The 10,557-nt window shown below is 35.4% G+C and overlaps 1 non-coding gene across 1 annotated transcript; it reads right to left on the reverse strand.

Moving 5' to 3' along the window:
* Positions 1 to 2,282: 2,282 nt before the first annotated feature.
* On the reverse strand, positions 2,283 to 2,355 carry TRNAD-AUC (transfer RNA aspartic acid (anticodon AUC)). Its single transcript has one exon. It is a non-coding gene; the product is annotated as a tRNA-Asp (tRNA).
* Between the last annotated feature and the right edge of the window lie 8,202 nt (positions 2,356 to 10,557).

Here is a 10,557-nt window from a genome sequence, read left to right on the forward strand (position 1 = left end):
GAATACTACAGTAAAGTAAAAACTCTTGCCCCCTATTCCAGCTCTGCAAGGCTTAAATGGCAACCCCCATGCAGCTGCCCACTAATGATGTGCCCTGAGGGGAATTCGGGATGGAGAAAGACGGGAATCATGCTGTGCTTCGGATATACGGGCCCCTAGACAGGTAAGACGCATATCTAAGGAAAATTTGCAATAACCCCAGATTCCTGCATCTTCCCACATATAGAAAAGCACTAAACATTTTAGTGTGAGATGTCTGCTCTTTGTGATTTGCGGTAATCTTTTCATGCTTGACTACATGCTTTTCCCAGCAAAAAAAAAAAAAAAATCATATTTATCTGGCATCTCCCCTGTATCCTTGTAGTAGTTCCTCAGAGCTCTCTGAGAGTCTCATCTCTGGGCTGCAATTTTCAGGAAGGTTCCTGCCTAAAATGCATAAAACTGAAACTCCCTGCTCTTACCTCGTGCGTTTTGTTGTTGTTGGTGGTGGTGTTGGTTTTTCAGTTGACACCATATAGCTCTGTCACTCATTAGCTGTGCAATTCTGAGTTTTATTTAAAACCCCAATCACAGTGTTTTTAGCTACCCAATGGAGATTATGCAAATATGACAGATCTTTGTCTTGGCTTTTAGCTTTGTGAATTTGCACAAGTAATTTAAATTCCCTGAATCTCCTTTTCCCTTAGCTATCAAAAGGAGAAAATAAGAAAGTCTTTGTGTCTTCCTAGTGAGGATTCAAATGAAGTAATACATGTAAAGTTCTTGCCATTGAATATGGGTTCAATAAATGTATTTTCTTTTTTCCTCTTACCTATTAAAATTTTAGTGACCAATAGTCTTTTTTGTTTGTTTGTTTTAGGTTAATTTAAGTGTGACTAATAGTGGAGATTTCATGGACCTGAAAAGGTCAAGAAGTAGAAAGTACTTTAATACTTTTGGGACTTTAACTTGCCTCCCAATTCTCTTAGTATAGAATAATGTTTATTGAAACATCAAAGCAAAATATTGTGAGTTTTAAAATCCATCAAAGCACCAGAGAACTGATATCTTGCAACTTTGTAGTTAGATAATTTGTATCTCACTTGAATGGGCTGTTTTTTAGTAAATACAGATGGGGTAAGTGGAGAGAGCATTTGAAACATCAAGGAGACAGCCTCTGTGCCCTCTTCCTTGTCACATTTAGACCCTGACTTCCACCAGCACTCTGTAGGTGGTATGCAAATCATCTGTCTTGTTAGAAATCAGAGTGAAAGCTATGTATATGTCTTCCATTTTAATATTTTAATATATATTTTTTACTGTTGACTGTGTAAAGCACATCTTTGCACAGATAATGCCAGAAAGCTTTAAGAATTTGAGTGTGTAACTTCTGTCTGGCCAGACAGAAAATCGTACCCCGAGGGGAAAATCACGAGGGCCCAGCAAATGCATCAAAATGCTCCAGATTGAAGCTGGAGGGACCAACCAGCATTAGTCCTTACAGATGAGATCACAAATGTCCCCACCCAGATCTTCAGAATAAAAGACCCCACTGGGCTTGGGGGCCAAAGACCGGCTGGGTAATACTGCATGTTGATAGACCTGGAGAGTTCTCTGATCCACTTGACGAGCACCTGAAATGTAGGCGGCTGCTCAAGGATTAGGGGACTTAAAGTGCTAACGCATTTTATAAAGCCAAGTTCCAAGACCAAATAACATGAAATGTCAAGGCTTTTGAGTTATCGCCTGTTTTTATTTATCTATGTCTCATGGCTCTATTATTGCAGACCTTTCATCCCTAAGTGATTCAGTGATCTGCTGTGATTCAGTTGGAATTGACCAGGTGCCAGCATGCTCCGGGAGCAGTACTAGCCACTCTGTTGAAGAGGGAAGAGAAAAAATCCCAGATGATGAAGATGTGGCCACATACGTAAGAACTGTAACAGCTACTGGAGGGTGAATCTAAATAATACCGTGCTGTAACACAGCTCAGCAAAGGCTATGGAAGTGTAGAATAAAATAGACTAAAACTGGATGAATTGAGGAAAAAGCAGACAGGATTTTGACAGACAGAGAGAGCTGAGAAAGCTGTATCAAGGCAGCTTTATGCTTTACATCTCACCAGATACGTGGCTCTTTTCCCCAAATAATTCTTTTCTCTTCGTCACTACTATAGTGTGTAATTGCTTTCATTGTTATGTTCTTTCTTTTTTGTTGTTGTTGTTTTCTTTTTTTAACACTATTTATTTTTAGTTTTCTTTGGTAATTGGGTTTGATTTTATTTAATTATTATTATTTTTTAATGGGGGTACTGGGGATTGAACCCAGGACCTCATGCATGATAAGCATGTGCTCTACCCCTGAGCTGTACCCTCCCCGCATTGTTACTTTCTTTTTATCACAAAGCACAGCTACAATGCTATGTGAAGTATACTAGCCAAGCATTAGACTCCCCCAAAACAAAATTTTTCTTTTAACTCAAAATGAGTCGTGAAAAGATAATGAGCAATTCCATCCAAATTGCTCATTATGCATACTTAATCTGTGATGACAAATAACTCCAAAAAAATTACTCTCCATCCCACTTCAAATAGTTATACAACTGTGATTGGCACACTATTTCTTCTCCCCTCACAATTACCTCATTAAATCTTTCCTCAACTTCAGTTAATTGATTTAATAATCTCCCTGGTTTCACAAATCAGATTCTTTCACATTTAAATTACCTGGGATAAATTAGGAGTTTGGGATTAACAGATACACACTACTGTATATAAAGTAGATAAACAACAAGGACCTACTGTAGAGCACCAGGGACTATATTCAATTTCTTATAATAAACTGTAATGGAAAAGAATCTGAAAATACATGTGTTTGTGTGTGTGTGTGTGTGTGTGTGTGTGTGTGTATATATATATATATGTATGTATAACTGACTCACTTTGCTGTATACCTGAAACTAACATTGTAAATCAACTATATTTCAATAAAAAATAAAATTAAAAAAAAATTACCTGCACAACAAAATTATATATGAAACTGAGAGTTATAAAAATAACTCACTGAATCTTTAAAGTTGCCATTAATATAGTATCTGCATTTTGGATATGAATTTGAGTGTCATTAGCACAATGCTTGCATTCAATTGACATTGGATTCTTTGATGTATGGTCAGATGGGTGCCACAGAGCCAAACATTTGCTTCATTGGATGCATATAAATGGGCCCTATAGAAACGTGACTGGTGTTACAGCTAAATTAAGGTTTTGAATAATTATAATGGACATCATTTATTAAATATTTGCTGGGTGTTATTACATATCTTTATACTCTTTATAATAGCTTGCTTGGTCATTTTTCTTATGGTACACATGAAGACTCAGAGTCTAAGAGAAATTAGGACTCTTGCACAATGTCACAAATAAAGAACCTAAGTGACAAGGGTGAAAATTCAAAGCCCGAACTATATGAATAAAACTATGTTGTTTCTTTTTTCCAGTATATAACTGTGGTAGGCAAAAAAATGGACCCCCAAAGATGTTCATATCCTAATTCCTGGAACCTGTGAGTATATTACATGACAAGGTTTCAGATGGAACCAAGATTGCTAATCTTCTGATATTGAAATAAAGAGATTATCTTGGACAATTTGGGTGACCCAATGTAATCACCAGGGTCCTTAATGGGAATGAGGGAAGAAGAAGAATTAGGGAGAAGGAATTATGGGAAAGACTCAACTAATCATTACTGGCTTTGAATATGGAAGAACCAAGGAATGTGAGCCAACTCTGGGACTTGGAAAAGGCAAGAAAGTGCATTCTCTCTCAGAGCCTTCAGAAAGGAAGGCAGCCCTGCCATCATCTTAATTTCAGCACAGTGAGACCCATTTCTGATTTTTGACCACCAGAACTTTAAAATATGAAATATGTGTTATCTCACAAAGTTTATGATAATTTTTTACAGCAGTAAGGCAAACTAATACAATCACTTTGCTTCTACAATGGTGCAAGGGACGATCTTCCATACCTGATTGATAGCAAGCCACCATGTGTGGGGGCGCGAAGTTGAAGGTACGTAGAGGGAATCCATCTAAATGAAGATGACAGGCGTACTGGGAGGAAAGAGCAAACATTAAGTCCAGAGATGAAAGATGCAGTTACGAGTCGAATTCCAGGAGACTTAATCATATTAAGTGTTGACAATTATTAACTTAATGGAGAAATAAAATGATAAATGGATGAAAATCCTGCAGATCAGTCCCAATTTATATTTCATCAACCTTACAGAAACATAATTGCTCATTTTAAAGGTGAAGATGGTACCTCATTGTTTTCATATGAATTTCTTTGATTGCTAAGTTGAAAGTCTTACATATGATTATCAGCTATCTGTATATTTTCTTTAGTGAACTATCATTTGATTACCAGGAAATTAAGGTCTTTATTTAATTTCAGTTTTGTAAGCTCTTTAGAAAGTATAGCTAATTAACCTCGTATTGGGAATGAATTTCTTTGCAAATATAATTTTCCAGTTTGCTGATTATCTTTGACATATGTTTATAATACCTTTGAAGTACAGACCTATTAAATATTTTTCAGTCAAATCTGCTGGGTTTTCACCTTTGAGACTTCATTCATTATTAACTTTAATCCTTCTGGAATTTGCTTTAGAATAATATACAAAGACAACATTTATTATTTTTTTAAATAATTGACTTAATTGTTATAGTAGCATTTGTTAAATAATCTTCTTTCTTGACAGTTTTTATGATACTTTGTTTAACATACATCATTAAATTTGATCTATTGTTAGGTTTTTTTTTTTTCTTATTAAGCTATTTGCTTTAGTTCATGGCTCTGTTTCTTTGTTCTGTGTCATCATTGTACCACGCTGAAAATTATTACAGTTTTATATCATGTTTTCATATCATTTATGAATCCACAAGTCCTACCATATTAATCTTGCTTTAAACATATCATTTTAGTTTTAATCTCAACCTTCCATATAAACATGAGACTTTTTGTGTTTCTCTGTAAAACTTTATTGAGGTTAGTTTAAAAGTATATGTGGACTTTTGAAGATTTGTGATAATTACAACCTTGCTCTGGCTCGAGGAGTCTGATATGATTTTCTCCTTATTTAAGTTTTTTTTTGGCTCTTGTTATATATGTGTAATTAATATTTGCCCTTCACAATTACTTATTAAGCAGTTTAATTGAAGTTAGAGTATTCCAATTTAAGAATAATTTGAGAATTTTTTATTATGTCTTCAAATTAGTTACTGCCATATGTATAAAATTAACTTTTATGTATTTATCTTAAATAGGTCACTTTTTTGAGGTAAGTTGTTGGCTGTAATCACTCTTAATGATGACAATCTTGGACAGTTTACATCTAAGAGGAAAAATTTCTTTGTCTTTTTCAAAAACATACCTATTATTTCTTTTTCATGTTTTAATTCAGCGACTCATGTTTTAATCTCTTCTGTTTCAGTATAAAATAAGGAAAATAATAGCTATCTTTTATTACTGAGTTTGATTGAATGCTTTATTATTGAACACTTTATTGTTGCATTATTAGATTTATTGTTGACTGTTAGTTAAAAGTACTATTTTTGGATGGATAGAAGTGATTCTTCTATCACTATTTTAATTTGTTAGGTGATTACTGTCATGGATAGATATTGATGTTTTCTTAAATTTCATGTCTAGCAACTATCTGGTAACTATCATTTATCTATCGATGTGGTATTTAATTAAATCCTATTCTAGATTCCTTGGTCACTGCTTTATTAATCACACTCTTATGAACATAGTTTATTTGCTTCTCACTGATGTAAGGTCTTCATTAGAAGCTTTCATTGTTGCTTTCTAGGTCTGAATGGCTGATCCAGCTTTCCTGAATGAACCCCATATTCTTTCACTTTTCAAATGATTTTATCTACTACCAACTGTTTGTGTATCCCTCGTAATTCTTTCCATACTTTAAAGATACGTTTTTTTCTGATGTAGACCTAGAAGGTTTCCCGTACTATTTCACAAACAAAAATTCCATGGCAGCAAATTCTGCTACTGACACAGAAAGAGGAAAAAGAATTGAGGGAAAGAAAAAAAGTGGAGAAAAAGCAGAAGGAAAGGAGTCATGGAGGGCAGCACAGTGCTAGCGACGGGAAGCAAGGGCTAAAAAGTAGGATTCAGAAGCAGGAGGATAGAGGGGAGGGTATAGCTCAAGTGGTAGAGCACAAGGTTAGCATGCATCAGGTCCTGGGTTCAATGTCCCCTACTTCCTCCAAAAATAAATAAACCTAATTACCTCCCCCTACCAAAAAACAAAACAAAACAAACAGAAGCGGGAGGATGAATGTATCTTTATAATATTCAATCCTCTCAGTAATTGTAAGGAAACACAGGTTTAGTGAGGCTTAAAATTATCCGTGTAGGTTGTACCTTAAATGAGCTCTACCAATGGGATGCAAATAAAAAATGATTTTTGCTGCCTGGACTCTTTTCAACAGCTCAGTGAGGCTGGTGTTTTCCCCATCCCATGAGATGAATATTCAGGAATCTAGTGGGGGTTTTTTTATTGCTTTCAGGAAATACAAAATTCTAGGATCACTTTAAATCATAAAACACAATTTCTGGTTTCAAATTGGAATGTCCCATCCCCTTGGATCATTAACACTTTCCTCCCAATAGGACCTCAGGCAATGGGAATAAACACCCAGAGATGGGTGGGCAGCCAGCATCTTATTTTTATAGCTCAAGCCCTCCCTTACCTGTGACCTGTTAGTTTTGCCCTCCCTGGAACTGGCAGATCTTTAAAGCTGACTCTTTCTAGTTTGGGTACTTTATTATTGTTATTGTTATTGTTATTGTTATTATTATTATTATTATTATTATTATTATTATTATTATTATTATATAGTCAGTTACAATGTGTCAATTTCTGGTGTATGGCACAATGTCCCAGTCATGTATATATGTGTGTGTGTGTGTATATATTTGTTTCATATTCTTTTTAATTAAAGGTTAGTACAAGATACTGAATATAGTTCCCTGTGTTCTACAGAAGAAATTTGTTTTTATCTATTTTTATATATAGTGGTTAACATTTGCAAATCTCAAATTCCCAAATTTATCCCTTCCCACTCTCTTTCCTTGGTAACCATAAGATTGTTTACTATGTTTGTGAGTCTGTTTGTTTTGTAGATGAGTTCATTAGTGTTCTCTTTTTTCTTCTTTTCTTTTCCTTTTTTTCTTTTTAGATTCCACATATAAGTGAAATCATATATTTTTCTTTCTCTTTCTGGCTTACTTCATTTAGGATGATGATCTCCAGTTCCCTCCATGTTGCTGCAAATGGCTTTATTTTATTCTTTTTTTTTTTAAATAATTGAGTATAAATATACCACAAATTCTTTATCAAGTCACCTGTTGATAGATGTTTAGGTTGCTTCCATGTCTTGGCTATTGTGTATAGTGCTGCTGTGGACATTGAGGTGCATGTATCTTTTTGAATTAAAGTTCCCTCTGGATATACGCCCAGGAGTGGGATTGCTGGATCATAGGGTAAGTCTATTTTTAGTTTTTTGAGGAATCTCCACCCTGGTTTCCATAATGGCTGCACCAAACTACATACCCACCAGCAGTGTAGGAGGGTTCCCTTTTCTCCACACCTTCTCCAGCATTTATTGTTCGTGGACTTTTGAACATTGGCCATTCTGACCACTGTGAGGTGATACTTCATTGTAGTTTAGATTTGCATTTCTCTGATAATTCACGTTGTTTGGGTGCTTTTAAGGTTGGAATGTGGGTTCTTTGATATTTCCTCCCAACGCAACTGCTCGTGATCTCACCTGGAGATTTTTAAAGTAGCAGAGCCTTGTCTCGTGTTCATCAGGTGGCTTGCAAAGTCTTCTGCAGGGACTACGAATTCAGGGTCCTGCCTCTACTTCTTGTTGGGGTCACCTTGCTGTAGGCGGCTGCACCAGGTAGGTTCTAAGCTGATTTTTTTTCAGTGACTATCTTTTTTTTTTTTTTTGGTTGGGATTCAAATCCACTCTGACCTCTCAACTATGGAGTGGACTTATAATTTATAAAACTCACTGATTAGTCTTTTTAAGGACCTTGTCACCAGGTTTGAGAGGAGGGACTAATGCCCAAAGTTCTACCTTATAGAGCAATGGAATTCACAGCAGAGACTTCTCCAAACAAATTCATCTCTCCCCACCTCACCAAACTTCTCTTTTCCTCATCCTTTAATCCCCTCAAAGGGAGTGAGGGGGGAGGAGTTTCAGAGTCATCTAACTTGGGCCGTCTGTTTCACAGTTTACTTTGATATTTAATATCTGCCACATTAGGATCTCAGCAGAAATTTTCACTGTAACATTCTACTTTCTACATCTTATTCACAGGTGGAGATAGGTCTTGAACTCAAGTTTTGCTACCTCCAAAGACAGCTTTTTTTTTTTTGCCCTAAATCACACTATGACTTCAAAGCTCTGTTGCACGTGGTAGAAATTTCCATAAACGTTTCTTTCTTCATATATTTCTGTTTGTGTTGGCTGTAGTTAGAGAAAAATGTGATGCTTCAATGCATTTTCTACTATAGATATAATAGCTTTGAGTCATGTCTCTACTCCCAACGCTTTCAAGAAAATACATTAAGTTCCATGCTAGACTATCAGGAAATTCAAAATGGGAGAAAAGGCAATTGTATTACCATGTCTTGGGAGACATTAATTTTCTTTTTGCCAATTGGAAAAAAAAAGGAAAGAAAAAAATCCCTCTTTTGAAGCTAGCAAATCGATACGTATGAAAATATGTCAGACTCTGGAGGATAAAACTATTTTATTTCATATAACTTAAAAAATATGTTCTTTATTTATTTAAAGTTGGCCGTCATTTAAAAAAAAACTTAGGATATTTCTCTGCTTCAGGATTAGAATTAAAATTACAGAATACTTTCCCTCAAGACATTCTTCTTAGAAATTAAACTGCATGAACAATGTGATTTCATTTCTCATCATATTTGTATTTCACTGAAATTCAATTGTCATTTCTCTCTCCCTCTTTGTGGACTATCTACAAAGTCTCCGTTAGTCCATTTTTCCTCTCAGATGCATTGATTTTCACACTTCAGCCATATTTTACTTCTTTTTAATACATTTCTCTCCACAGCACTCACAAATAGATCAATGATTTTCTCCTTCAGATCCAATGGTACAGATGGTTGAAAAATTAACTTTTTTTTTTCATTGACAGGTATCTTTGGCCTGAATATGCTTTTGATAAAAATTTCCTTTAGGATCTGAAAGGGTAGAAATGAGGCTTCAGTAAAATAAGACCCAGAACCTTGGGGAGCCAGTGGCCTTGTACAAGGTAAAGAGTGTTGCTGAATCTCTGAAACTTAGTTCTGGGAAGACACATCTTGGAGCCACTGTCTAAAGGCCAGACCACTGATCCATTATGCAGGACTTAGGCTATGGCAACCTCTGTAGCCCATAAAAATGCTTAAAAAATTCATTTGATTTGGGAATCTTGAGCAAATTTTGTCCTTGATGAAATTCTAGTAGGTTTGAAGCAAAGAATGGGCACTTTGGCTCTGAGCCTGAATTCAGAAGCTTTGATTTAAATTCTTCCTTTCTTGTCTAAAGTTTCATTATTTATTTTCTGCTCCTCTTCCCTGCAAATATTAATTTCTACTCCCTGAGAAAGTGGGGCCTGGGTAAACCTTAGAGAGAGTGGTTGTTCTGGAGATTCTGGACAGAAAACACATTAAAATGACAATAGCTAAAATAAAAATAAACTACACAAATTTTAGCCTGCAATTTAATAAGTGTAGATACACCCATGAAACAATTGCCCCAATCAAACTACTGGTGGGCTTTCTCTCACTGTGGCTTAGATTTTATTTTCTAGAGTTTTATAGAGATACAATCATGTGGTAAGTATTATGTCTGATGACTTTAACTCAGCACTATTATTTTGAGAACCTTCCAGACTGTCAAGTTTATCAATAGTTGGTTGGTTCCTTTATATTGCTGAGTGATATTTCATTCTATGGATATGCCACAGTCTACTTATCAATTAACCTGTTAATGGACATTTTGCTTTTGTCCCAATCTGGGGCTATTACGAGTAAAGCTTGCCCTGCTTGCCCTGCTATTAAAGATCATTATTTTGACAACTGCCATTTCATATATTTTGTTTGTTTTTCATTGCTTCAGGTGTCCAGGAGGGAGGTGATGTGTGGTAAATTCAGTCTCTGTTATTCTGTCTTGGACAGAAGTGAAAGTTCCACATAGAAATTTTAAAATATTATTGAATATATTTTTAATAGACAGTAAATACAGCTCAAAAAGTCTTGTTATTAAATTTCAGTGATTCACACGTAATGTGACTGAAACAATGTATTTATCAAACTGCTTTGTTTTTCTCTGGACATCCAAAAAATTTGCAGTTCCCAAACTCCTTTCCATACAGGTGGGTGACACATGTAACTAGTTTTGGCAAGTGAATAGGAGAGAAGAAATGGAAGCCATTTGCAGGACTGGCTTTAAACTCCCTTTCACAATCA

The sequence above is a fragment of the Camelus bactrianus genome, chromosome 5 (genome assembly GCF_048773025.1).
Source record: "Camelus bactrianus isolate YW-2024 breed Bactrian camel chromosome 5, ASM4877302v1, whole genome shotgun sequence".
NCBI lineage: Eukaryota > Metazoa > Chordata > Mammalia > Artiodactyla > Camelidae > Camelus > Camelus bactrianus.